The sequence below is a fragment of the Chelonoidis abingdonii genome, chromosome 10, assembly GCF_003597395.2.
Source record: "Chelonoidis abingdonii isolate Lonesome George chromosome 10, CheloAbing_2.0, whole genome shotgun sequence".
NCBI lineage: Eukaryota > Metazoa > Chordata > Testudines > Testudinidae > Chelonoidis > Chelonoidis abingdonii.
In genome coordinates, this window is record NC_133778.1 from 63,732,794 (window position 1) to 63,760,465 (window position 27,672).

General features: G+C 40.5%; 1 protein-coding gene across 4 annotated transcripts in view; it reads left to right on the top strand.

The window, feature by feature from the left end:
* NCKAP5 (NCK associated protein 5) overlaps nucleotides 1-27,672 on the top strand; it is a 608,460-nt gene that overhangs the window by 163,420 nt on the left and 417,368 nt on the right. The window contains exon 1 of one of the 4 annotated variants that reach the window (XM_075070262.1): nucleotides 21,892-21,953. The exons of the other annotated variants lie outside the window; for them this stretch is intronic. The gene's annotated coding sequence lies outside the window, so the exon portion shown is untranslated. Of the gene's footprint in view, nucleotides 1-21,891; nucleotides 21,954-27,672 lie in introns of those variants that run through there. 4 annotated transcript variants of the gene reach the window in all.

Here is a 27,672-nt window from a genome sequence, read left to right on the forward strand (position 1 = left end):
TTATAAATGTGTATGGGTAGGGTTTTGTGGCCTGCCTTGTGCAGGAGGTCAGACTAGATGATCATATTGGTCCCTTCTGACCTATGAGTCTATGAGTCTATGAGTCTATGTTGAACAAAACCGGCCCCAGGACCGACCCCTGGGACACTCCACTTGATACTGGCTGCCAACTTTTGTTTTGCTTGTAACCTTTGAGCTGGACCTCAATAAAGTTGTTTTGATGCTTAAAAAGTGGTTCTTTTTAAAATCTAGCAATAGTCTGAGTTTTCAGATATATTTTCTTTCTTTTTGTTTTAGTAAAATTTACCTTTTTTTAAGAACAGGATTGGATTTTTGTGTCCTAAGAGGTTTATGCACACGTTGTTTAATAAGCTGGTGGCAACAGCTGATTTTCTTTGTTTTTTTCCTTAGCTCTTCCCCGGAAGTGGGGGGTGAAAGGGCTTGAGGGTACCCCACAGGAAGGAATTCCCAGGTGCACCTTCCTGAGTTCTCAAAGGGGTTTTTCACCTTGGGTGGTGGCAGCATCTACCCATCCAAGGTCAGAGAAATACTGTACCCTTGTGAGTTTAATACAAGCCTGGAGTGGCCAGTATTAATTTTTAGAATCCTTGAGGGCCCCCACCTTCTGCACTTGAAGTGCCAGAGTGGGGAATCAGTCTTGACAATCTCAGATTTGTAAAGGCATAGGAGCCAAATTTATATCTGAACTAACTCTACTGTGAAGCCACTGGAATTATACCAGGGATGAAGCTGATGCAATATTTACCATCCATATATTTTTGTATGCAATATTTGATTATTTTTTCTTTCTGCATGTAGAAGGTTCATGAATATGAGAAGTCCTCCATTAAGTTTGAAGACAAGTATAATTTAATTTTCTCAAATAGGTTGAACCAATGCACCTCAGACCTGCTCTCAGGAAAGGAATAATTAAGTTCCGATGATTTTTCAGTTGAAAACCCTGTATACTCAAAAAAGGTGGATTTTCACATTGCTCTGATGATCATTCCTGTCCTCTGGGATATAAAATTGGATTAAAATAACATTTCAGACATGGGTTTAGCCTCCTTTAAAGCTAGACTACAAAAGTTTGTGGCCATTCAGTTCCCATTTTCTTTTAAAATTGAATTATTATACCAGAAGAAACAAGGGTTTTCATGTAAAATTACAATATTCAGTAAAATCCATTTGATTAAGAATGAACCTTAATCATAGAATATCAGCATTGGAAGGGATCTCAGGAGGTCATCTAGTCCAACCCCCTGCTCAAAGCAAGGCCAATCCCCAAACAGATTTTTGCCCCAGATCCCTAAATGGCCCCCTCAAAGATTGAGCTCACAACCCTGGGTTTAGCATGCCAATGTGCAAACCACTGAGCTATCCCTCCTCCCTATAATAGTATATAATAGTAGCATTATAGCTGAATAACAATATTATGAATAAATGGAAATGAATAGTAGAATAAAGAAATTGGAAAAAAACTCCTTGAAAACCAGCACATATATAAGGACTTTATTGAACTGTGAACTGACATTCAGCTAGTCCTGAAAACTGAATGTTCTTTGCAGAGTTAAAGTCAGCACTTTCTTTTTATTATTGTTTACAGAGTAACATTGCTATTAAAAACTTAAGAATGACAATGAATACTATAAAAAAATCCTCTCTGGTTTCGATAGACTATCTTGAATGCTTTACTATAGATTTAAAAGACAGAAATCTGTAATATGCTAAGGATCATGGGAATAGCTCATGCTATACAAAAGCAGTACTAGATTGTCTAGAGTCAGACAGATGCCCTAATAAATCAGCATAGACCACTTCTTAGACTTCATTATGCCCTTGATTTGTGGCTGCCACAATTTTAACCTGTTGGGTCATTGGGTGTTGAACCTGACATTGAACGATAGCCCCTGGTTTACTCTAGGCTAGCTAATAAAAAAGACATACAAATTCTGAACATTTAGCTCCTTCAACATTGCTTACAGTGTGGGCTGATTTATAGCAACCAGTCTGAGACAGAAGAGACTAAAACTGATGTTACGGCGCTCATATAGAATGTCTATGGTACCACATGTACAACAGCAAACTAAAAGGCACTTAATTAGATGTGGGAGCAGAAATTTCTTTTTCTTCTCATTTTACAGAGCTTGATATATTTTACTTTCTTCATGTGGCATAGCCATCTGTTGTGGAACATAGAAATTTATTGCTGTAATCATACTCCCAAGAGGACTGGTTATGTTTAGGTCATGTTTCATAGCATGCTACTGAAATAGACCTCCAGATTTTCAGTTTCTAAAGAACTTCAGAAGCATAAGCAGAGCTACCTCAGCAGTATCTGAGGCTGTTTTTGACCACCACCGTTTTCTTACACTAAGAACCTTAGACAGCTTATTGTTATATGAAGTATTAAGACAGCAGTAAAGGTAGAAATTCACTATCTGAAACAAGATACATACACACACTAGTAGCTGAAAGCCCGTGCTGTCACACAGGTATAATTTGTAAAGTCACGTGTGTAAAAAAAGACAAAAATAGCTGAGAACTTAAAGATTAGACAGTAACAGACCGTGAATCCAAGTGATGATTGAACCTGATGATATTCTAAACAAAAACTATCATCCTTGTAGCTTTTTCCAGCTCTTTACACTGACTCAGACATTCTAGGCTTCCATGTGATACTCGAGGTTGTTGTGTATGCTGATTGTGTTGTTGTGCTGGGAGATTTATGTTGATTTGTGCAGGTGCTGAATGAATGATATATGCTGTGGAGAGGAGCTATGTATGTATGGGGTTATAGTGTGTGCTGCTTGCAGTGGTAGCGGGTGAACTTTGGGGCACGTGAGCCATAGCAGAGAGAAAAAAATAGAAAGAGTCTGGTCATCTGAGTAGCCGTGGGCTACTGGAGTCCTGGGGCAGTTGCACTGGGACATGTGAAAACTGGTCCCTGCACTCTGAGCCTGGACTGAGAGGGTGGGACTTGTAGAGTCCTCTAAAGAGCTGTGCACTAACTGCCACTTGTAGACCCTGTTGGTGTGCTCTAAAAGGTACCTAGAGTGCATAAACGCAGTCCTGTTTGAAACGGGACTACATCAACATCAACTTGCATAGGTGTAATTCATAAGTCAGAAGGACTGAGAACTTAAAATTGGATGGTAACAGATCACAAAACCCGGTGACAATTCAATCTGGTAGGCTGAACAAAAAGAGCCCTCCACCAAGCTTATTGCTGTTTCCATGGCTTCACAGTGACGCTACAGACGTCATAGTCTTCACAGTGGCATACAGAGTGACAACCCTGGAATATTATTTTTTGAGGTGAGATTTCTTTTTTAAAAAAAAAAGTCTGTATGACTTTTTGTTTTGTGTTTTACTTTTCTCTGGCTTATTTAAAAAAAAAAACAACAGTAGAGCAAATTCAGTGCTGATTTAATTCCCTTGAAGCTATTTTAGTGGTTACACAGTAATGAATTTGTCTCAGTAGATCAACATGCACTGGAACATTTGGGATTATTTTAGGGTTTATTCCCTCCTCCCACTCCATCCTGGGCCTATAAATAGTATCAAAAGTTTGGACAGAAAAGATTTTTTTCTCTGGACTGGTATTTTGTCACATAGTCAACCAGTGCTGTTTCACATTTGGCTAAATTTTATTACTATATATAATTTTAAGGGCAGAATAATATGAAGAAATAATTGGAAAAGTAAGGGTTTGCTCCTGCGGTCTTTGCTCAGTGACCCCTCAAGTTTGCATCGGTAACATCAACGTGTAACGATTGCAACAGTAGATCTTAATTTTGAATTATTGACATTTGGGCCCCTAATTGTAATTCACTTTTTCCCTTAACAGAAAAAAGAATTGGTATTGAAGCATAGTATGCTTTCCCAGGTATAAAAGAGTCTGCTCTTGTTCCTGCTAATGTCCATGAGAATTTTATTATGACTTGAATGGAACCAGGACTGGACCTGGGTCCCAGAATTTTTGGAAGTGTTGGAATGTTCTAGACTTCAAAGAGTACAATCAGGAAACAAAACAAAACAAAAGCCAAACATATATACTACAGTGATGTAAAACCCTGAGAGATGGAGAGAGAGAGACAGTATATGGACTCCATGGCATTTTTCTAAGGTCAAGTTTTAAAAAAGAGGCTTTCTTAAATAACTTTGCTATATTGTCATCTAAAGTATTAGCACGTCTCTATGCTCATGGATTTAATGCTTGTAAACTAAGGAGGTGCCAAGTATTCATCAGGTTGCTTTTGCTGTAATCATAAACTTCCACTGGGAGATCTTAATTGGTAACAAGTAAAATTGCTCTGCAAGAATTCTTAATGGTGAACACAGATTAAAATAACAACCATGATTAGTTTTAAACTGCTTGACTAGAAAAAGACTAATCTTTTGGGAATATGATGCATGGCAGACAAATGGAAAACCCTGTGTACTGTGTGATGTTAAGGCAGGGCAGGCTTTGACAAAAATATCTAACGCTGTACCAATGGAACAAAGGCATACTCCACACACATTTCTTTTCCTGTGAGGTCTCTCTGTAGCTTGGCTGAGTAGAACTAACATTAAAGCAGACAGAATCTTGGGGACCTTCATCATTTTAATCCTACTTTAACTCTTCCTGTAAGATTTCCAAATGAGAGCTATATCTTCCAGCCAGTGATGCTGAATGGGATTTCCTTTGGAATCCATCATTGTTGCCCATTGGTCATCTGGCAGAGATCTTTGCAAAGAAATGCAAAGCTCTCCTCTCGCTGCCTCCATATGAGGAGAGATTAAAAAGACTGAGACTGTTCATCTTAGTAAAAAGATGACTATGGTGGGATATGATAGAGGTCTAGAAAATCATGAATGGTGAGGAGAAAATGAATAAGGAAGTGTTATTTACCTCTTCATTTAGCCCAAGAACTATGGGTCACCAGGGCCGGATTAATGCAGGGACTTTAGGGGCTGCAGTCCAGGACCTTGGGCTAAAGGGGCTGGAGAATGTGACCTTCTGCTTCCTTTCATCTGGTCAGTGGCAAGTCTCTGCATCATTGGTCGGACAGTCCCCGAGCCTCAGCGCCTGCCCCGCCCCCCATGCCACTCCCCCACAGCTGGAGCTGTGAGTGACAGCTCGCCGATGTGCTCTTGAGGCCCTTAGGCGAAGGGCATTCAGGGAATCTCTGTGCATTGCCCCTGCCCCCAGCGCCTGGCCCCTCTGCCTAGAGTCCGGACGTGCCAGCCACATCAGGGAGCAGAGCAGCGTGGAGCCAGGGCAGGCAGGGTCCTGCCTTAGCCCTGCTGCGCCACCAACCAGGAGCCGCCTGAGGTAAGCACCTCCCAGCTGGAGCCTGCACCTCATACCCCCTCCTGCACCCCTACCCTAGCCCATAGCTTCCCCCTGCACCCAAACTCCCTCCCAGACTCCACACCCCCACCTTCACCCCAACCCCCGTCCCAGCCCTGAGACCCTCCTGCACCCAAACTCCTGCCCAAAGCCCACACCCCGAACCTCCTGCTGCACTCCAATCCCCTGTCCCATCCCTGTGCCCCTCCAGAGCCCCCCCCAGCTGAAGCTGCACCCCAATCCCCTGCCCCAGCCCTGAGCCCACACCCCCACTCCAAACTCCTAGAGGCCCCACAAAATCTAATAGTCCACAGGAGAGTTAATCTGGCCCTGGGGATCACCCAATGAAATTAGTAGGCAGCAACTTTAAAACAAACATAAGTAAGTACTTCTTCACAAAACACACAGTCAACCTGTGAAACTCATTGCCAGGGAATGTTGAGAAGGCCAAAAGTATAACTGGGTTCAAAACAAATTAGATAAGTTCATGGAAGATAGGTCCATCAATGGCTATTAGCCAAGACGGTCAGGGACCCTACACCATGTGCTGGGTGTGTTCCTAAATCTGTGACTGCCAGAGCTGGAACTGGATGACAGGGGATGGATCATTCGATAAATAACTTTGTTCAATCCCTATGAAGCACCTGGCATTGGTTGTCGTTGGAAGACAGGAGACTGGGCTAGATGGACCATTGGTCTGTCCCATTATAGCCATTTTTGTTCTTATGTTTTTGTGGTTTAGTATTCTACCTATTCAGACTTCCAACACCTGCCAGTGGATAAAAACAGAATAAAATACAATTTTAAGATGCCAGACACATATACCTAAGTTGCTTATTTTGTCAAATTATTTAGTAGCCATGTTCCTTCGAATCCAGGACAGTGCTAAATCTGAGAACGTGTTACATTTGTAAATCTGAAGAACATGTGGTACAAATGTGGTGACACATTCCCTTTTTTAAGGGAAACCCTTACACTCCTTCAGTGATGTGTGAGACTATAACTGAGGGCAGAATTTGGCTCTTGGTGTTCATTTGCATTATCTGGGTAGCTGCCAATTAAAATAATTAAATAACATTTTTTTCTATTTACGTTTTGTGTGGGTTCTGTTATTCATTATAGTAATGAACTAACAGAACTTTCTTGAATGAAACTTACAGAGCAGACAAATCTTGCACTGTTTTTTCCAGCACAGCTGACAATGCCTCAGTCCTAAAATACATCATATGCTGTATTTATTATGTGAACTCATTTCTTCTATGAACCAGCATTTGAAATGTGGGCTCAAGAGGGAAAGTCTTTTAAGAACATTTCTAATATTTGACCAAATGTATATTTCTCTAGATGAATGTAAATTTGGATGGTTCAATGAACAGGGAATATGTAGCCACTAAGACATTAAAAAGCCCTACTACTGTATTATCTGTGAATAAAACAGGCTTTCTTCTTTTCAATCTCTGGTACAATGCCCTGTGTCACATCACAATTTAAAAAAAAGGTCTTTTCCATGATTTTAAGCTGGCTAGGTCAGTATTGTGGATAACTGACAGACAGAAAAAGGAGGCATTTTATTGTCTGCATCTTATTGTATGAACTAAGAGATCACAGAATGCAGTGAGATAATCCATTCTTCTACAGAGATATACATTAAAGGGGACATCTCCCTGAAAAGCAAGACACACAACAGGAGACTGTAAAAATAAATTCAGAGACTGCACTAAATAGGTAATGGGTTAAAGATGACAAATGTACCAAACTACACAGATCCTATATAGTACATAAACAAGAACTCTTTAAACAACTTTACTCCGATGAAGAAGACTAGAATGTTTACATATTGGCTAAAGGGGGTAGGGAAAAACAGTTCAGTGCTTGTTTAAGATTAATATTATTGTATCAAAGTTCTGTTTAAATCACATTTAAACTAACATTACAGTGGATACCTTTTGAAAAAATTATCACCTATTCAAAAGATGTTACTATTCTATCAGTGTTCCTTCTTGTATATAGAAGAAATATCTCACAAACTGATAAAAAATTTCTACCAGTTAGTCATTTATTTAAATGCAACTACTGTATCCGATTAAGAAATTAATATATCTCTTTAAACCAAAATTGTCACGGTAAATTGTAAATTGTCACAATAAATTCTTTTGATGGAATATTTTGTAAATTTAATTTGACTTATTTTAACAAAGCACAGCTTGATATTCTGCAGTATATAAGAAATATGAAGCAGTGTGAATGATCATGACACAATATGTGCAAAGCGATTATTAATTTCTAAAAGACTGTGGATCTTGCCCAGCACTCCTCACCCAGGGAAAGCTGATGGCAGTGGCAATTGGAGTTTTGCCTGAATAAGGAGTGAAGTATTTAAGTAATCAGGAAATGGATTTTGAGCTTTCTCTATACAAAGTATTTTCCATATCATCAAATTGCTCTGTACATATACTCTACAATCCCGATTTAAAATTTTAGATTGACATAAAGATCTTAAGAACACTACTTTCACAGTTATAAAACTAAAGAAATTAGCCAGTGCTTAATCTAAAAATATTTTAATAAAATTGTGTAATGAATTATGTTGGGTTTTTTTTGCACAGATGTACGGCCGTCTTAATAACAAGACTGCCTGAACCATGCATTGATTCATTTCTCTGAAATTAAAAAATAAAGGCCTTGAGCTAAATCTATTCCTTAGATTTATTTGGTGGAATAAAGATCATAAATGTTCCCTACTAAGTTGAAAGAAGAAAACTCCAGCAGGGAAGAATGTGGAAGGTCTACTTGACATATGGATGTTTGTTAAATGTAAAATGTATGAACAGCCCAGAGTGAATGCTCCTCATTTATATGCTGAGAAATGAAATGTATAATCTTGGAATGGTTCACTATTTGTTTTACATTTTTATAAAAATGCACTTTTTGTGTATTCAGATGTGCTTCTTTCTTTAGTTGGTATTTAGGGTTAGAAGAATTTGGGAATTCATGATCCCATCTGTTTAAGGCAGATGGTTATTGTCTGGGTCTCCTGAACTATGCACTGTGGTTCAGTTGGAGGGCACTAGGCACAGCATGTATATATATACAACTGTATCATTGCATGGGTAAAATGTAGGTCTACAAAGAGGAATGTCCCCTTTGGAAAAATATTGGAGCACTTGCTAATCTGAAAATCTGTCTCAGCTTTGGGTTTGGGTACTGAATCAGGTCATTAATGACAATTTACAACACTTGAACATGCAAATACATGTAGCTGCTGCATTACATGTTGAGCTCTGAAGCTTCTGTCAGGTTTGCAAGTTCTTTTTAAAAAAATTAAAATGAGCTTCAACCTTATTTAAAGGCATGAAGAAATTAAATACAAAATAGCACACAGAAATGTTTATTTCTCCATTCTCACTAATAGCTATATTCTGCCATACTTTTTTTATACTGAAGTGTACTTTACTCTTCAAAGAGTCCCACTGATCAAGGAGCAAGGAACAGAGAGTGACAGGACCTGACCTTAGATCTTTAATAATTATGTAGTCTGAGCCTCAGATAAAACAAGTGTACTTTAAATTTACATACTCTCTCTTACATATAAAGTATTTGGGATGGATTCTAGTTTCAGTTACACTGGTATAAATCCGAATTCCTTTAAACCCAGTGGAGTTATCCTGGATTTATAAGTGTAAAAGAATCAGAATCTGGACCTAAACAAACAGCCTATTATATTGTAGTATAGTATAGAAATATGTGTGGCAGATAAGCTAAGTCTGTGGAAACTTTGGTGACAGGTTTATCTTAAGTGTTTTTTTGTTTTTTTTTCTTGTTATGTACGGAGAGACTACATAAAAGTGAGAATAGGATTGCAGAAAAGCATGTCTATTGTCTACCAGTAACTTAGACATGTTGTTTTCTTTGGAATTCTTTGAGGAAATATCCTAAATGAGTCATTTTTCTCAAGAAACTTATGAAATAAGATGGAAAGCTCAGTGCAGCCCAGTTTTCCCTCTGCCAGCTATAAGTATTTAACACTAATTCAATCGGCTCTACAAGGCCATCTTTCTGGTCACCATCAAATTTTGCACTGCCTCATGGCATCCTTTTTTGTAGTTTTAGAAGGAGGCCAATGACTGAATGAGCAGGGAGATTGAATTATTCTCCCATCTCTAGGAGGAAAAGGAGCCAGCAAACCCTAAAAGGCTATATTGAATGACACTGTAGCTATGTGGGAAAGCTAGCACTGCTACCACCAGGCAGATAGGACTTTGATCTACCCATCTTTCCCTGCAAACTGGCTTCATTTATAGAAGATAAATTCAATAACCTAGCTTAGCGTACCTGTTTGATTTTATATTGCACCAGCATTGATATAGTTTGCTTCATCATTATTATTGATTATCATTTACATTAAAGTAGCACCTAGAGGCCACAACTGAGATCAGGGTCCCATTGTGCTAGGCCTTGCACACACTTACAGTGAGAGACAGTGTATGTCCCCTGGCCCCAAGGAGCTCACAAGCTAGATAGGCAAAGGGCAGGAGGGAGGGAGTAGTGGTATGCCTATTTTTCAGATGAGCAACTAAGTCATATAAAGAGAATAGGTGACCAAAATCATACAGAGAGTCTGTGGCTAAGTCAAGAATTGAACTCAGAACTCCTAAATTTCAGTCTAGTGCTTTAACCTCAAGAACATCCCTTCCATCAATACACAGGCCTGTGCCCTGTCTGCCTCATCTTAGAGGATGTGATTAGTTATCAAGTTCACTGATAATATGTAATATTTTTAAATGTTCTAGGCCTCAGGATATGTTTATACTGCATTTTACAACTCACAGCAGCAAGTCTCAGAGCCAGATCTACAGACTAGGGCTCGTACTACAGTGCTAAAAACAACGGTGTATGTAGACATTGCACCTTGAGCTGGATCATGGGTTCTACCCTGTCCTCAGGCTTCAGAGCCTGAGCTCTAGCTCAGGCCTGAACATCTACACTGCTATTTTTTGTGCTGTAGTTCTAGCCTACAGAGATTTCCCAACACCCTGCACCCCCAGTGATCAACCAGTTACATACAGTATTGCCAGTTTAGTCATTGGTTGGAAATTTGAATTGAAATTGAAACGTTAATACACACTTTGAAAGCATATACAGCAGTGGTGGGCGGCCCGCCAGGGTAATCTGCTGGTGGGCCACAAAACAGTTTGTTTACATTGACCATATGCAGGCACGGCTGCCCACAGCTCTCATTGTCCATGGTTCGCCATTCCCGGCCAATGGGAGCTGGGAAGTGGCGCGGCCTGGCCACCGCTTCCCGCAGCTCCCATTGGCTGGGAATGGCGAACCGCAGACACCGGGAGCTGTGGGTGGCCGTGCCTGTGGACTGTCAATGTAAACCATCTGTGTCATGGCCCGCCAGTGGATTACCCTGATGGGCCATTTCCACCACTGATATACAGTATATGATAAAATACTTGTACCTGAGAAGGCATAATGGGTTTGAAAAGTGTGAACAAAGACTAGCTTTCTTATACAGCTGTTATTTATGACAATGTCAGTGCATTTATTTTGGCTAAGTTGGCCAACCTAATAATTTCAAATTATGATTTGTAAGCAAGGTCTGAATGAGCTCTCCCCTGACAGCTAGTGATGAGCCAGGGGTAGGGCAAAAGGCTTCAGGACCTGACTGTATTTACATAAACACACCTACTCTACCTAGGTATCTAGCAGACAGAGCTGTGTTGTCCAAGTGATCAATTTTGGCTGGTGCTAGGTTACAAATCACTTTAATACTGAATGCTGGGGTAATCAAATGTTATCCTTATTGCAGAACTGTGCTTAGCCTGCCTGAATGAGGGGGATCTCCCTCAGTGCTTAAGCTGTGCTAGGATTTGCCAAGACTGAGCCCTGGCACTCTAGGTCTGTCAGATCATATCCCTGGGACCTCTGGCCTTGCCACATGGGTTATGAAAGTAACAAACTTGCCTGAGTTCCGGCACCTCTTTCATTACAAACTAAGCACTGGTCACCTCAACCGAACTGACCTCGCTAAGCAGGGGGTCTGGATGCCAGATCCCAGTGGGGGGAGAGAGGGTAGGGTGCAAGTGTTTTGCTTGCTGGTGTGGGCTCTGCCTAAGAGTCACAAGCACTATTTAACTTGCCCCTCAACCCATTTAAAGATAGAGCTGATTAAGCTCCATAGGGAGTCTTTTGGTTTAAGTGACCACTAGAGCTGAAATCAGTGATAATCAGGTCTAAGTACTTAGACCTGCTGTGGGACAGTGTTTCTGTGGAAGAAACTGCCCAGCCTGCAGTAGCAGTGAGGTTCCCCACTGAGAGCTGAAATCACTGAGAGCTGGGTGGAACCTCAAGAGATTGACTGGCAGAGGTCACAGTGGCACATGGCAGCAGAAGGTGATGGCGCAGGGCCATTGAGGACAGAGTGATGGAGTGAATGGCAGTATGACAAACAACATTGGCCAGAGTGTGCAGCCAGAGCAAGTGGTAAGCGGCCAGAGTGAGTGGTGAGTGGCAGGAGGAACGAGCAAGATGTCTTCTTCCCTCCCCCTCCCCCGCTACAGCTCCCACCATGGGAGATGAACTCATGTGAAAGCATCTCTGAACTCTGGGTCTCCACTGACCAAGGACAACATCTGTAAGTGGGGTGGGGTGGAGTGGAGGGAGAAGGGAGGGACACATTAAAGGAGCATTTGTTTGTTGGACTATATTTTAATGACTTTGCTCCAGAATGCTAGATTTGTGATTGGGAAATTTATATAAATGTATGTTTCCTAGTAGGCTAACATTTTTAAAATGCATTATTTGTAAGGTTACCAGATAGCAACTGTGAAAAAAATGGGACAGGCTAGGGACACTCAAAACATGGTGTTGCATCCCTGCTCATCCTGGCTAACAGTCATTGATGGACCTATCCTCCATGAACTTATTTAGCTCTTTTTTGAACCCTGTTATAATTTTGGCCTGCACAACATCCCTGGCAAAAAGTTCCACAGGTTGACTGTACGTTGTATGAAGAAGTACTTCCGTTTGTTTGTTTTAAACCTGCTGCCTATTAATGTCATTGGGTGACCTCTGGTTCTTGTGTTAAGTGAAGGAGAAAATAACACTTCCTTATTCACTTTCTCCACATCAGTCAAGATTTTATAGGCCTCAATCATATCCCCCTTTAGTCATCTCTTTTCCAGGTTGAAAAGTCCAAATCTTTTTAATCTCTACCCCTAATCATTTGTGTTGCCCGTCACTATTCCTTTTCCAATTCCAATATATATTTTTTGAGATGAGGTGACCAGAACTGCACACACTATTCAAGATGTGGGTGTATCATGAATTTATAAAGTGGAGGAGCTTGATTTCCCAGACTGATCAGCCAAGCCAATACTGACAACCAACATGAAAAGGCTACAAAACGCCATGCCTCTGGACTGCATCAAGATGCAGAGTCTTATAAGCCAGTCACTGTCAAAGCCAATTTTAGAAGTACTTAATGACGCTGTTAAGAATACTGGAGACAACTCAATTTATGTGAACCAAAATGGGTGTCGCCTCATACTTTCTATTTAAGCAAGCGATCCACATGCTACAAACTGGAGGCCAATGTTAAGTGCATTGTCACATGTTAATCCTGAAGTTGGATATTGGTTTCAAACATGACTGGCAAAGGCTCTCTATCTTTCTGCAAAAAACTCAGCTAGCTGGCTAGAACCATGCAGTGCAACAGTGAACGATGCAGCAGTCGAAAAAGCAAAGAACTCTCTCATCACATTCAAAAAATGTACATACATGGCTGGTAAATGTACCAATGCAAATAGACATCAAGTATTAAGTCATTGGGTACATTATTTTGATGTCCGTGGTAGGCCAGTAGATGCATTCAAGATGTTCAGGTTATAGAAGACATATCAGCTGCATCTGTGACATTGTAGGAGAGTTAAATGCTTGTAAATTGAACCCCAAACAGATGGACACTTGTGCATTTGAGGGAGTTGCAAACTTTTCTGGAAGATGTAGTGGAGTACAAACTTTCCTCAGAGAAAAGTGTAATCCTAATCTCTCCTATACACACTGCAGACACCATCTACTCCAACTAGCACTATATGAGCTGAAGAATCTTCAAAAGACATTTAAAAAGCCATCAATTTAATGGCTTTGTTATACTCTTTTCTTCAGCAAGAGTCCAAAGAACTGAACATCTTGGAAACAAATAGAGGATACACTAGGACTGAAGTTCAAATTAGTCCAACCTGGAAAAACTTGCTGGCTTTCTCATGAGTGATTTCTTGGCTGTTGTCTTTAAATTACTGCAACCATTATTACTGGCTTTAGAAAGTATCTACTGAGATAGGAGAGATCTAAGTAGTTGACTACTTTTGCTACCAAGTTCAGAGAAGATTATTGCCATTCTCTCTCTTGTAAGTCTACTGTTAAAACCACTTGAGTCATTAAACAATGCCATCCAAAAATCTGCTATATCAGTAGTAGATGTTTGTCCAGCAATAGAAGCTACCCTTGGATCAATCAGAGAGATATCCATTGAAAACGTACTGGAAGAAGCAAAGACTTCAGCCCAGAAGTTGACAAATAAAGGCACTTATATTGAATCCTTAAGTGAAGAGGGCAAGAAGTGTTTGTTAAACCAGCTGAAAAAGAACACAGACTTCATTCTTACAAATCTGCAACAGCAATTTCTGGCTTCTACTCAACCACTATGTCTTATAAAACACTTACAGCTTAGTAGTCTGAGGCACTACCAGCAATGGAGCTGCTATGTGATCAGGACAGAACAGAGAATTTTGAACACAGAGTGGAATATCATACTATAAACGAATGAAGATTCAACTTCAGCTTCTTCCTTATCATCACTAGTGGTTCGACCCAATCTTTGTTCTGTTTCCTAAGATGAAAGAAATTGGAGTTCATCTATTGCTACTCCCAGTCACAGCAGCTATAGTTGAGCATTCTTTTTCTTCATTGAATAGAACTTTGTGTTCTGAAAGAAGTCACCTTCTGCCTGATCATGAGCATATCATGAAGGACTGGAGGTAGTGGACACACAAAAAGCCACCAAATATGAATGCACTGCATTCGAGAAGTTCGTTAACAGAGTTGTGCAAAATTACAACAAGAAACCACGAAGGATGTAGATGTAGTGCTTCATAGTAGGCTTGAGTAGCCAACTTTAATTTGTGTGATGATTTAAAAACCTGAGTTAAATCTAATAAAATGGTCATATAACATTTTTTAGTTTTTACTGTGGAGCCATACAGCCTACTTTCGCCCACACAGTCTCACCTCTTGGCCCTCACCCCCTCTGTAAATTCAAACACCTCGGTTCTGGAGGGAAACACCTCTAGCCGTAATGTAGAATCTGAGACTCTCTGCAACAGGTTTTAAAACTGAACACCTGCGACTGGCCTGTGTCAGCTGAGCCAGGCTTGTGGTGCTGAGGCTATGAGGTTGTAACATTGTGATTTAGATGTTTGGGCTCAGGCTGGAGCCTGAGCTCTGGGACTCTGAGAAGGGGCAGAACTGCAAATTGCTCCCCAGGTTCAGATGTAGTTTGAGAACCAGATCCATTAACAAAGTTTCAAGCACTTTGAAACTGTCCTCCCCTTTCTGCAAAGAATACTGTGTTAAAATGCCTGAGCTTCTGGCCAAATGCTTCCATTCTAGTAGACATGGGCATGCAGAATTTCCCTTCACTTATGTTCTCTGATTGTGGAACTTGGTAGGATTTGGGCCATTATTGACACATTTTTTGAAAACATCATTGGAACCCACTTGTAGGGTCTGCTCCAACTCCCAATAAAATCAATAGCAAACCTTCCATTAACTTAACTGGGAGCAGGATGGTGGCTATTGGCTTGATCCAATGTCCACTGAAATCAATAGGAAGATTTCAAATCATTGCAATTCTAGTTATAGGCCTTGTCTACACTGCGAAATTGACCTCCAAAAGAGATCATAAAATATTCCACAGTATCTTCTCTGGAATAGTGCCTCCCTCCCCCCCCGTGGACACTTTATAAAAGTGACTTTTATTCCAGAACAGTCTCCACAGTGGGATGTGTTCCAAAATAGCTATTACAGAATAGCTCATTATGCAGTAGGTATGCTGTTCAATTTCCCTGTGTAGATAAGTCCATAGTGAACCTGTGCATATGAGGTCTGAACCAACAGAGGCTCTGTTCTCCAAGTTCCCACTGAATTAGTGTTAAGGACTTTCTACATATCTCACGTTCAGGCTCAGAGTTAAAATAATTTATTTCCCCAATGACTTCACTATGTGAGATTTCTAATCTACTCCTATATAATCTATTTTTGGAGTTCTGGGAATTAACTGTTAATAACCTGTAGGCATAATACCTGAAAGTCCAATATTACATCACCCAAATTCTGTTTCACTCCTGTGTAAACAGAGTATATAAATCATTGTTAAAAAGACAAGGAGTGTGTTAAATATAGTAACTGTTTGTTAGTTTATTCAGATTTTTATTAAAAGTATCATGTTTCAGATCTGCCCCTCCCTCCCCCCCCATGTAGCCTTTCTTTATAATTAAATGGTCATAGTGATATTATTATAACTACAACTGAACTACATCATTCCTGATCTGGGTGCCTATCGGGTTTATTTTCAAAGTATTTCTACTTTGAAAGAGGTATGGGATCAGTTGTGGATGATAGTGAATTTAAAAACACCAGGCCTGATTCCAGTCTGATTTCACACTGGGGAAATTTAGGAACATAGTAGTGGGCCACACTGGAACTGACCTGTGGTCCATCTAAGTCCAATGACCTGTCTTCAACAGTGACCTGGTGCTTCAGAGGAAGGAACAAAAATCCCAAACTGGACAATTATTGACTATATCCCTGCCAACAGTTGGGTCTTTAATGTGAAATCTTTCTTATTCCTTATACATTAAAATAGAGTTATTTGGTTTTACATTTAGTCTAGAGGGTTCTGAAATATGAGCTTTGCACTTTGGCACTGGTAAAAACCATGACTGTTTTTAAAAGTGTGCTCTATGATCTATTAAACATTTACATTTGATAAAACCTGATTCAAGGGCAAGAACCAATTCAAGATGTGGTATATGCACCTATACATCCAACAGTCACAAACTCATATACACATGAAACTCTGATAAATTATTAGTCTTGCAAACAGAAGAGGCAGACAAGGTAGAACAGCAGCTTGGTGGTCAGGCAAAGTAGTTTAATTTGCAGAAAAATATTTCTGAGGTATCGTGGTAAATTGTAGAAAAATAATGTAGTCTATTTTTAGTTATGAAATGTTGTGGTCATAGATTAACAGCCCATTCCTCCTCTGTTGGCTTCAGTGGATGCAGGATTGGGCTCTAAATAATTAAACATTTAGCAAAGATTTATTTAGATTGGGTAGTATTGACTAACCACATTTTTATTTTGTATGGCAATACTGTAATATTATCCAAATACTGGTATGAACTATATAGAACAGGGGTAGGCAACCTATGGCATGCATGCCGAAGGCGGCACGTGAGCTGATTTTCAGTGGCACTCACATTGCCCGGGTCCTGGCCTCCAGTCTGGGGGGGCTCTGCATTTTAATTTAATTTTAAATGAAGCTTCTTAAACATTTTAAAAACCTTATTTACTTTACATAAAACAATAGTTTAGTTTTATATTATAGACTTATAGAAAGAGACCTTCTAAAAACATTAACATATATTACTGGCACACGAAACCTTTAATTAGAGTGAATAAATGAAGACTCGGCACACCACTTCTGAAAGGTTGCTGATCCCTGATATAGAAGCTTCACTGGAATTTTGGGAAAGCAGGATTGGGCAAATGTGGGCAGAGCTTGGATAGAAATGCAAACTAAGAAAGTTCCATGCTCTATGACACTGTATTTAACAATTCATAATTTGGAGATAAAGTCAATGGACTAGTACAGCACTTCTCTCACACACATCTAGCATATCACATCTAAACCTCAAAAGTAACTGGGCTTTGTAATTTTAATCAATGCAGTTATACAGGAATCTTTTGCTGATACTATAGTTTAAATGAGCACATATACTAGCCACCTAATTGTCGCCTGAATACCACTAGCTTAGAATATTATAATAAGTATATATGGGCTTTTTATCAGTAAATGACAGTAAAAGTCTACTTCACCACACACACACACACACACACACACACACACACACAATTTGCATTGATGATAATCAAAATTTACAAATAGGCAAAGTAAGAAAAATGCTGCTCAAGTACCTGTTGAGTTTGAGTGAAGGATGTTTAGAGGTGATGTCAACAATGTGTGTGTTAATATTTATAGAGCTTTAATTTTTTAAATCTGAATTTCTCCTGTTATTATTTGAGCCCCTGATAATGTCCCAGAACTGTGAAAATTTAAATAAATATTAAAAATGCTTAAAATTAACATTGATCTTATTTGCTAATATTATATAAAAAAATGTAAAAATTGAATACTGCCAAATTGAGTATATGGTCTTCTGTTTTCACTTACACTCTGAGATGAAACCATATGTGGCACGCAAGATGAAACTGAAATGCTTATTTTCAAGCAAGGGATATTGATAACGTGATAACATTTTATTGCAGTGATGTTATTTCTATTATATCAAAAGTTTAAGGTACTTTATGTTCAGTCATTAAAACTGATGGCTATTGACTGAATTCAGGGAAAGTTGTTCTCTCTGATTCCACTAGCGATTAAGCAACTGCATGACTTCAGTGTGGGTGCCTAGGACCTCAATGGGACTACTCATGCTTACAGTTATGTATATGCTTACATGCTCTGCTAGATAGTGGCTGCCTGGGACATTACAGACTAATCAGTTTCTAACACATTCTACTGTCTGAAGACTCATAGACTCATAGGTCAGAAGGGACCAATATGATCATCTAGTCTGACCTCCTGCACAAGGCAGGCCACAGAACCCTACCCATCCACTTTTATAACAATCCCTAACCCATGACTGAGTTATTGAAATCCTCAAAATTGTGGTTTGAAGACCTCAAGCTGCAGAGACATACCTATTGTATATGTTTGTTAATCAGAATTTGCTTCCTTATCTTTCTAATGGTCCTTTGCCATGTCCTTTCTGACTTCAAATTTGAGATTATTCCTGTTCAGTTTATACCTACATTTCTATCCCCTTCATACTGGTAGCCCTTTTCTCACATTCTGTTACTGCTTCATTAACTTTTGCTTGCATCATAGCTTTTTTCATCTTAGTATATGCGAAAAAGGATATCCTTCTAATTTGTAAGGAAAGCAGGCTTCACCAACATGCCACCACTGTAAATTCCATATATATCAGATACTCACCGCTAATCTCACCAAACCAGGTGTTTGTTTGGCTAGAACGGCTTCCCTGTCTCATTGTGTTTGACTGCCTCTCTAGTTGTTTTCAGATTATATCTTGAGATCCATCAGTTCTCCTTTTGTGACACTTAACACTTTCTCTAATTAAACTGTAGAAAAGCTACTCCACTTCTCCTGCTTTCCCTACACTCAATATTTCTCCCAAATTTGACCATTGTGCCATTTTTACCATGATATACCACATCTACAGATGATGCCTATATAATCTGTTGTAACAGACATAGTTCACTTGTACTTGCATTTATTGACTCCAATTTGGCAAAATTTTCTGATACTTTTGTATGAATTCTTCATATAGTAAAATATTTTTTAGAATTTATTCATAAAAGTTGGAGTTTTAAAGATGTACTGTAGTTGTCTGCATATTACAATAGTCTAAAGTTTCTTTTTTATCTAAATTTTTGTAAGGGAGTAACTCATCAATCCAGCAATCTGACTGGCACAGATCCCATTTGGCATAATTGTAATCACTTATCACTTTTCTGATAAATAATTCCAACAGAATGGGCCAAGAATTTTCTATCTGGGTGAGTGTTTGCCAACTCTTTAGGATATTTTGAAAGGCATCTATTTATTCATTATATATTTCTGAATATTTAAGACTACATTTTTTATTCTTTGCACTGAGGTATAGTCACCAAACAGTTTAACAAAACAAGCAAACTGACAAACTGTTTAGCTCTCTTGTTTAAGAAATACAGAAGCACAATAGTTTGTACCATCGATTTCCCCCCTTACATCTGAAGACAATGAACTTGTTTTATATTCTTTATTAGGAAAATATTGGCTTTGCAAGTGTGTTTTGAATGTAGTAGTGTAATATACTAAAGTGCTTCTTCAGAGAAATTACATCTCACCGAACTTTATTAACACTGTAGCCAAAGTTACCCATTAAAGCTCTGACCACCCAGACAAAACACATTGATTTAAGAAACTGCCCTGACTTGAAGCTAGCGCTGAGCATGCTAGATCTGTTGATACTTTTAATGTGTAACTTGCCACTTGCAGCACTTTTTGTTTTCCTCGAGGGGAGGGAATGGCACATCGCACGCTGCTCTGCTTGTGCAGGGCTAACTGATAACCAGATTAAGGTAACTGTGTGTTTAGTTCATTAGCAGCAAGAGTTTGGCCAGAGGGACCCGGGGCCAGGGTGGGCTCCCTTGCCGTACGCTGGGGGATGGGCAGGGCTCTAAGCTTTCCCGGAGCCTGCCTGTCCAAGTGTCTTGCCTTTCAGGCACCCAGTTCACAGCAGACAATAGGAGCCGCACTCTCCCCTGCCTCCCTCCCCTCCCTGGGCTCGCCTAACCCCTGCTGCAGGCGCGGATTTGTCAGAGCCATTCAGTTGAGACTGATTATGATTGCAGCAGATGGGCTGGATTTGACAGCCCAGATCCTAAGCAGTTTCGCAGGGGCCGGGGGAATTAGCAGGCCCCGGCCGCGCCGCGGGATCGCACACAGCGCCCCGGCCGCGCGCGCTGCTCTCCCCGCGGAGCCTCGCGCCCCCCCGCCAGCCCTCGGGCACATGCGGTCGCGTCCTGCCCCGCCGGAAAAGCGCTTGGAAGGCGGGCTGAAGTGCTGTAAAGTCGGGTAAGAGGCTGCGGGGCTCTCCATGGCACTGGCGGGAAGAGTAGGCTCGGAGCGGGCGTACGGGCGGGCCATGGAAAGTTATACGTGGGACAACCCGGCTGCTCTCGCTCGCTGTAGGGCGGGTAGGTCCCTGCGTTCAGGCTTTATGTACCGCCGCAGGCCAGGATAGGAGCGCAGGCGAGCGGGAGAGGCGCGGGGCTCCCGGGCAGCGGCGGGGGAGAGTGGCTCGGAGCGGCGCGGGCGGGCCATGGAAAGTTTATCGGCTGGGGGGACCCCGGCCGGCTCCTCGCTCCTGTAGGGCGGTAGCGTCCCCGCTTCAGCATGTCCCGCCGCAGGCCAGGTAAGGAGCCGAGTTTCCCCCTCCCCCGGGCTCCTCACCTGCTCCCCTCCATCGGGCTCCCCTGGCCCCGCACCCTGCTCCCTTCCCCACCTGCTCCCCGGCCCCGCACCCTGCTCCCCTCCCCCTGGCCCCCGTGGCCCCGCACCCTTCTCCCTTCCCCCCGGCTCCTGTGGCCCCGCACCCTTCGGCCCCGCACCCTTCTCCCTTCTCCCCCGCTCCCCTGGCCCCGCACCCTTCTCCCTTCCCGCCTGCTCCCCTGGCCCCGCACCCTGCACGCTGGGCTCCGGGGGCTCCGCGCGGGGACAGCAGCAACAGCGGCGCGCGGCGGAGCAGCCCGGGGACTCCTGCGGGGCAGGGGCTGGGGGCTCCAGGGACCTGCGGTGGGCTTGGGTCCGGGTGGGGGAGGCGCGTGTGTGCCGTGAAGGGGACACCTGCTCCTCTCTTGTCTCCGCTACTGCTACAGGTCTTGCTTCCGCTTCTGCCGCCCCTCGTCCCCTGTACCTCTTGCTGCCAGTTCCCTGCTGCCTCCCCAGCCCCAGGCTCCCTGGCCCTTCTGATGCTGCTGCTGCCTCCTGCCCTTGCTGCTGTCATTGCCCCGCCACTTGGCTCCTTCGCCTGTCTTGGCCCTGCCCCTACTCTGCTGTCCCATCTGCTCCTGTGCTCCCTCTCCTGCCGCTGCTCCTCCCTCGGCTGCTGCTGTTGCTCCTGTGTGAGGGAGGAAAACTGCACAATTGTGTGCCCTGTTGCTACTGGCAACTACATGTACCGAATTGCTACGCATCCATAAGCAGCTTAATTCTGATTGATGGCCTAGAAATATGATCTTTTTAAGATGACCAGTGAGACTGAGAAACCAAAGCTTTCTGTGGACCACTGTATGTGTGGATACATAGATATGTGTGTGTATTTTAGAATGATTAGAATTTTTAATCTTTAAAATTAATCCTGGTGCCTTCCCTCTTGTGATCTGGCTGGTTTATCTAGGCTTTCTGTGTGACTGCTGCAGAGCTTTCATTTCTACTCTTCATTATGTATGCTTCTGTTGATTCAGATAAACGAAGCTTTTCATGTAATTTTACTTCTGGGCCTGATCATTGAAACAGACCTATCCTACTAACCCAGAATGATTCCTGAAAGCTCTCCGGAAACAATTTGTTAAAGAAATCAATTCGGTGCAGATAATAGAAATATCTATTTTCCCTTCTTCCACCCCCACCCTCCCTTCCCTTGTATGAAAGCTGGTCACTCTGCCACTTCTTCCTAAGCAGAGGAGTGCAGTACAGGTAACAAACTAAAAGAGAAGAATGCTCTGTATTTTCTGTGTGTGGCTGTGTGCTTAATGTGAACAAAACCTGTTTTACTTAATGATCCAAAAATTGGTTGGCTGAGATTGGAATCATTTCCAATGCTCTGGGTGAGAAACCTGGACTAATCAAATATTTAGTTAATGTTTATGCTAATTTGTGCTGAGCAGTTTTTTCCTTCCTTGTACAGTGTTTTAATGTAAAACATTCTTAATCTATAAATGTGTTTCCTTAGGAAAAAATCGGCTGAATCTTGATTATATGAATTGTCTAAGAGGCTGTGCATTTTTGAGGGGTGGGGATGGGAAGTCTAATGAACTTAATGTGCTTAGCTTTTTGTCTTGAGCAGCAATATGATAAACAATATGATGTTTGCTTTTTATGCTCTATGCTTTTAATGTTTAATGCTTCATTAAACATTTCAACCTTGTTGCTTCAGGGGGAGCCAAGTTTTCTCTCTCTTTTTATATTATGATTCATTAAGAAGCACCCTAATAAGTGTTTATTCCTGTTGAAGTGAAAAGGTTTAAAAAACAAACACACACAAAACTTGGCCTAAGTAATCACATCATATATTGATGGAAAGAAACAAATTCTAAAGGAAATGAAATATAGCTACACTTAGTTCATATTCAGATACACAAGGATAGGAAAATGTAAAATAAACTGAAAAATAAAGTGTGAAATGATTAATTGCTGTTCATATTCCAAAAAACCTTTCAGTTGTATTAGACCTATCATGCAATATATGAGTTGCTCCTGAAGCGAAAGTTTTCCTGAAAACTTAAAGTACATAAAGTAAGAAATTGACCTTGCAGCTTGCTTTAAGAATCATCCACTTGAATCAAACATAGTTTATAATAACTTTCTGAAGGAGACCTCGCAGTTGACACACTGTTGCTAACTTCATATTCTATTTTCAGCATGTATTTTAGGTAATCCTTTTGTTCTCATAACTGTATGTAATACTTATGGCCTAATTGTTGAAATGGTTTACAGCCTAGTCATTGTAGATTTGTGCTTTAAAACAATTGATATTGAAGATAAAACCATTGTTTATCATTGGAAAGTTTGCTAAGTTTTTAACAAGTGAGGTAACATTTCATAGGCAAGTGATTTACATCTGAAGGATTGACTGTATACATTTCTGGATTGCAGATAAACTGTGTAAGTAAACAAAAGTGCAGTGGTCTGTTATTCTGCATGGCTGTGGAGATATCATGGGACCTTTTCACAAGTTAATATAACAAGGCATCGTGGGAACTGTTTGATCTGCAGGACTTTTGCTTGGCAGTAGTTTACGTAAGGTTATTACACTTTGTTTGGAGACTTGTATTTGCTAGTCATTATTGCATTTTTAGTTCCAGGCTTCCCAGAGTTACAGGTTAGTAGGTCAATAAAATTTACTTTGAGATGTCAGAGCTGACAAGTTCTGTTTTTAAATGTAGTTGGGAATATATCGTCTAGTATTCAAAACTTGTAGGATTATTTTCCTAGAAATTTTGATGCAGGAGATAATTAAGCAACAATTAAATCAAAACATTTCTTCTGACCTGAGTATCTAGAATGCTGTCCTTCTCATTTTCCTTGGTTAATTGAGGAAACAAATTACAGAAATTAAATAAATTTCCTACTATTAGCTTTTGGATAAAGTGCACAGGATTTCTAATCTAGTCATTGAGATCTGGAGCTAGAATCTGATCTCAGTTCTATCAGTGTAAATCTAGAGTAACTCTACCGGAGATTTACTTCCTTTGCCTCCATTGACGTGTCTCAGGATTGTCTTTGGTGGAACTGAGGTCATCATCTGTCCCAGAGTAGACATTTATTTTAAAAGATGACTATTTTGTGTGCACTACAGATTGTAAGGGTATGAAAACCATCATCCAGCATACCCAGCACTTTATGCACTTTAAAGCAGTTCCAGAATTTATTTGTGGGCTATTGGATTTTCAGAGGTGCCTTAAGAAGGTGATGCACTTTGCTTGCTGTGGGACTGTCTGTGCAGCCCCTAGTGAAATACAGTAGTACTCATTCACTTGAGCAGACTCATGAGTTCAAAGATCACTTAAGTGTGTGCTCAGCTGAAGCATATGAGTAGTCCTGTTGAAGTAATATAAAGTTGAGCACATACTCTCACCTGATCTCAGTGATGTGCTGAAGGGGACATGGCTAAGGAGTAGCAGGAAACTCCAAGGAGACGCTTGTTAACATAGATACTAAACTAAAGAAAAACTTCAGGAAGATTTTTCTGATGTAGTTCACCCTTGCTCTGGGTATTGTTGAGCCATCCTTACAAGAATGACTTATCTTTTGGCTCAAAAATATTATTGCAGTTTGTTTCTTTGATGTATATTGTGAGGATTTTTGTCTTTTTGCAATACATTATTTGCACATATTATACAAGTTTATGTATATTCAGTATGTGTTTCCAGAATGAGTGTAAACAATTCCAGTGCATTTATATATGTTAGTTTGCAAAGGAATATATTCACCACTACCTTGCCCTCCACTTTGCAAGGTTACACATCTCTGTTACACGTGGTTTATTACAGCCAAAGGAGAAAGGGTTTGTGAGCCTTACTAAAGCATTAGAGTAGCATAGGGGTTGGCAATCTTTCAGAAGTGGTGTGCCGAGTCTTCATTTATTCTCTCTAATTTAAGGTTTTGCGTGCCAGTAATACATTTTAACGTTTGTAGAAGGTCTCTTTCTATAAGTCTATAATATATAACTAAACTATTGTTGTATGTAAAGTAAATAAGGTTTTTAAAATGTTTAAGAAGCTTCATTTAAAATTAAATTAAAATGCAGAGCCCCGGACCAGTGGCCAAGACCTGGGCAGTGTGAGTGCCACTGAAAATCAGCTCGTGTGTCACCTTTGGCACGTATGCCATAGGTTGCCTAATGCCTACCCCTGGAGTAGTACATAGCTGCTTGATCCTAATGGAAGATCTCTCCTCAGTGCTCTACAAGCTCAATTTCTGTGCCAAAATGTGCCACACATTAAGTTCTTTCTGGCCCCAAATTTGCCTATCAGCTTAATCCTGTGCATGTAAGTAGTAATACCCATATTTTTTATCCGTACTACAGTAGAAGCTATAGTGTGCTAGGTGCTGTTCACATGTCTAGGAAGACACACTCTGTATCCTCATGAGTTTACAGTTTAAGGCTCTGATCCAGTAACCTCTTTTACACATGCAACTTTACCACTGTCAGTCACTCCATGGACATCAAGGAACTACTCAGTATCGTTGTTATTATTTATTTATTATTGTATTACCGTAGTGCCTAGAGCCCTAATCACGGACCAGGACTCTGTGATGGTAGGTGCTGTGCAGCAATAAAGTTCAGTATGTTTATACATGTTTGCAGGGTTGGGGCTTGAGAAGAAGAGCTCTAAAGGTGGAGGATAAAATAGTCACTTTTTTTTTTTTATTTGCTAGCTCCAACACTCCCTCTACCTAGCTATCATTCATTTTGGCCATGGTCTTTCAACTCCTAAGCCACACAGTTGCATGGATTTAGTATGGGCCTGAGAACCAGGAGATGGGTCTTCTATTTCCCCAGGGAGGCCTGAAGATCACACCAGTGCTTAAACTCCATAGGCGTTGATTTAAGATATTTGCTCAATATGCTTGATGCCGCTGCCTTTTTCCTGACACGCTATTCCTGCTAAGTAGCCACAGCATGAAGAGGTGATTGGAAAAGTGGCTTGCAAAGGAAAACATGGCTTTGGTGCCTTTCTTATATATCTATTCTTTCTTTATAAATGAGGGATTTTAATGAAAGAGAGAGAACTGTGCCTGTTTTGACATTGGAAATGTGGGTCTTATCTCCGCGGTTTTATTGATAGAAATATGAAATGAGAGACTGACTGACTGTCTGAGAAGGGAAGTGTCTGAATATTTTAAAAGTCAACTTAAAACTTTTATGACAGGTTTCAGAGTAGCAACTGTGTTAGTCTGCATCCACAAAAAGAACAGGAGTACATGTGGCACCTTAGAGATTGACAAATTTATTTCTGCATAAGCTTTCATGGGCTGTAGCCCACGAAATAAATAAATTTGTTAGTCTCTAAGGTGCCACAAATACTGCTGTTCTTTTAAAAACTTTTTTATGTTAACAAATTTAATTCAGATGTTTGAGTAAATACTTGGGAGAAGAGCTGTGATGTTGCCAGCAAGCCTCATGATACTTTGGTGTTTTTCTGAAAGCTCCAGCTCCTGGCATCACCTGATTAGATGAGACTCACTTTAAAAAAAAATGAAAATGAAATGTTTCTGTCCTTCATTGTTGCAGTGAAACTCTTAAAAACATGAATGCTAGTTTCTCAAACAGAGATGAGGTGGTATTATTATTTTTTTTAATTCTGTATTGTTTTTAAACCAGACTCATGATCATAGGGGCTGAACTCATGATTTTTGAATACGTGATTTGGCAACACTGAAATTGTGTTTGTGGTTCCAACACTTCCAGCTCTTCTTTTATGGACTGAATGCTCTCAATTCACATCTGAGAACACCAACAGTTCCTCCAACAAAAATCAGACACTGCCAGACTCGAAATCTCAGGGGAAAAAAAGTAGGAGGGGAAAACATTGTGTTTCTCCTACTTAAAAAATACAAAGTAAAACAAACTTCCAGAACTACTTTATACATCACAAAGAAACAAAAAAGGGCATAAACTCCTCTTCTCCCTCTCTGTTCTAGGTCACCTTTTAAATCTGTGCACTCCCTGACTATTCCAATCAAATTAAATGCCTGCCATTTGGTTTCCCTACTTGTCTATGTTCAGTCTTATAATTTTTCTTGCATTGTTTATAATATCCCTTTTGATGGACTCTCAGATCCTGCTGGCCTTTCTTGTTCTATCTGGACAATGCCTTCATCTCTTAATATGCAAACTTGAATCCCTAAAACGCTTTCAGTGGCAGTGCATTCCAGGATTTTATTGAGTAACGTATACTGTTGTTCTAGGCTTTTGAAACACACATGATAAACAAATAAACTATATATTTGTTGAGGTGAAACTCTACCAACCGTTACATATGCCACTTCTGTAGTGTACTTAATTTTTTTTTGAAGATGAGCGATGTCACTTAGGCTTGAATAACGATTCTAGCTTTGTTGTCGTCAGCAAATATAGTAAATGTAGGTACAGCTCTGCTCCAGGTCATAATCATCAAACAAACTGAAAAGCAGCATCCACTGATCTTTCCCACTATTTGCTTCTCTGCCATATACAATGATCTTTTGCTTATGCCCAGTGTATATGCCTATGTATGTTAGCCAGCCTCATAATTAAAAGCCAAATTGTGCTTTGTTAAACAAGTGAGGGCCACGCTGACTTCAATAGGGTTCCGTACATGTATGTTTTCTTTTTCCCCTTGGGTACATCTTGGTTCACTGAAGACATCCCGGAATGTGACATTGCAAATACCAGAAGTCTCATTATAATTCAGAGTGTTTGTGTCATTTAGAGATATATGAATTTTTTTTTAATTAATAAATTTGTTCACAGAAAAATGCAGTTTGACACCAATTCGCTGAATAGTTTTGGCCATTTTTTTTCTGAGGAATTAGGCACTGTCATAAATAGATAGCTAAGGGTTAATGTTTCTTTTACCTGTAAAGGGTTAACAAAGGGAACCAAACACCTGACCAGAGGACCAATCAGGAAACTGGATTTTTCAAAGTC